Source organism: Atta colombica, unplaced genomic scaffold (assembly GCF_001594045.1).
Source record: "Atta colombica isolate Treedump-2 unplaced genomic scaffold, Acol1.0 scaffold135, whole genome shotgun sequence".
Taxonomy (NCBI): Eukaryota; Metazoa; Arthropoda; class Insecta; order Hymenoptera; family Formicidae; genus Atta; species Atta colombica.
In genome coordinates this window covers 2,121,986-2,124,543 of record NW_017259223.1, presented here as the reverse complement: position 1 = coordinate 2,124,543, position 2,558 = coordinate 2,121,986, and the positions used below count along the sequence as shown (strand labels likewise).

General features: G+C 27.4%; 1 protein-coding gene across 8 annotated transcripts in view; it reads right to left on the bottom strand.

Moving 5' to 3' along the window:
* Nucleotides 1-2,558, bottom strand: part of LOC108684530 (NADP-dependent malic enzyme-like) — a 53,692-nt gene that overhangs the window by 47,681 nt on the left and 3,453 nt on the right. The window lies entirely within an intron of this gene.

The following is a 2,558-nucleotide window of genomic DNA, read 5'->3' as shown; positions in this document are numbered from 1 at the left end:
ATATATATATTATATATATTTTATATAGACGATCTCCTATATAGATGATCTTCTATATATTAGTGACGGGTACGTTACTGAAGTCTTATTGGACATGTATGCGCCAGAAATCCGGCCCGTCTAATAACACTACTAACGATATCAAAAATCATAATTAGGATCGAAATGGGCTCCATTTAATTTCTCGATCAAATGGAAGCCATTTTTTATATAACTATACCGAGAAAAAAATGCTGTTGATTCAATTAAATTCTATATTACGAGCTGTCACTAATATAAGTGATTAATTCATATATATTTTTATTGATGTAAAGGTCTTGATTATTGAAATAATAATTTATGCCTTTATGGCAATAAAAATATATGAATTAATCACTTATGTTAATGACAGTCAGTAATATAGACTTTAATTGAATCAACATTTTTTTCTCAGTGTAGGAGCTTTCTATACGCTATTATATAACATCATTGTCAATATTAATTATATTATACTCGTTACAATATTATACTCGTCAAAGCTGATAAAGGAAATGTCACGATCGCTCTCTAGATAAAGTCGATTATATTTCAAAAATGGAAAAAATATTTTTCGACGATCATAGATAAACAAAATAATAATAGATAAAGATTCTACAAATAAGTTGATTTCTGAATTACGTTCCTTACTATTTAAATAGAAAAAGAGTTACTTCATCGATGAATTCACATATAGAAAGTTGCTTGCGATGGATGATAGTTTACCTAAAGCATATGATTTAACGAAAATTCACAAGCCTGATTATCCTCCAAGAATAATTGTTTCGTCAACTAATAGTTTGTTATATTTTCTCTCTTTATTCTTATAATAAAGCAATTTCTCTAACTCTTGATCATCTAAAATATTTCCGTTGTTTTTAATGATACGAGAAAATACCAAAGCAGAAAGTTGTTTGATTCAAAAGGGCATATATTATGATGAGCAAAAAATTTTTCTCATATTTTTTGAAACTTCAAGGTCATCTCTACTTTTTTAAATGGAATTGTATGATTCTTTTTACACAATGCCAGAATAAAATGGTAAAATTGTAAAATATCTCATAAATTATTATTTTTTTTCACTATTATTTTTTATCACTATTATTTTTTTTTATATCATTACTTAATACTTTCATATTCAGAATAATAGAGAAATTATATTGTGTAAAAAAAAAATCATATAATTCCATTTAAAAAAGTGGAGGTGGTGAATCTTGAAATCTCAAAAAATATGATCTTGAGAAAAATTTTTTGCTTATCATAATATGCCTCTTCAAATCAATTACTTTCTCCTTTTCTTATATCATTAAAAACCACGGAGATATTTTCAATAAATCAAATTAGAGGAAACATCCTGTGTGTACGCACGCATGTACGCACGCACGCACGCACGCACGCACGCACGCACGCACGCACGCACGCACGCACGCACGCACGCACGCACGCACGCACACAGGATGAGTCATTTTAAGTGATACACTGAGATATCTCAAAAAATATAAAAGATACGGAAAAATGTTATAAAAAAAAGTTGCTCAATTACTAGGAGGAAAGAAAGTGGTGGTTGACTTGGAGAAGATGTCTTTAAAATCAGGTCAAGGTTGCCTAAAATTTTGTAAACCCAATTTTATACTTCATGTTCATATAGCTAACGTCAAGATTTTTAAAACAATATAATAAAATATTTTTTTTATTGAGTACTTCACAAATTATGGGGCTTGAAAGTTAACAGACCAATGTTGGAAGCATTCTGTTTGACCACATTAATATTCATATGATTATCCGCCAATTGTTAACTGATGTCATTTTTAATGGAAACCTCTATTTTTACTCCAGAAATGATGAGTCAAAAAATAAAATCAAATTCAGTTGATATGTTAACTTGCAAATTCTATAACTTATAAAGTATTCATTGAAAAAATATTTTATTATAGTATTTCAAAAAGGTCTTGATACCAGCTACAGAACATGAAATAAAAAATTAGGAACTTCATTAAAAAAATTTTAGATAACCTTGACCTGACTTTGGTAGAAAGAAAACACATAGTTACTTATTTAAAAAATTATTCATTTTGCATACATATTTTTTTTAAGCAACTATGTGCTTTCTTTCTATCTATTAATTCTACAATTAATTCAGCTCGTTATTCTGTTCATAAAAGTATTAAGATATTTACTTACTTAGTATTAAGCATAAAAAATCAAGAGATTATCAAAAAATTAATAATTTATATTTAACATTTTATGTCAATATATCCTAGATTAAACTATAAAATATCTCGTAAACTATTGATTTTCCTAATTTTATTACTACCTTAATGCAGAATAATACCTTCATGCAGAATAATCAGAAGAATCATATTGTATAGAAAAATCATACAATACTGTTTAAAAAAATGGAAGTGACTTTGAAGTCAAAAAATACGACTTTGAGAAAATATACCTTGAGAAAAATTTTTTTTGCTCATCATAATATGTGCCCCTTTGAATCGAACAAGATCCCCTGTAATATTTTCTCTATCAAAAACAACGGAGATATTTTA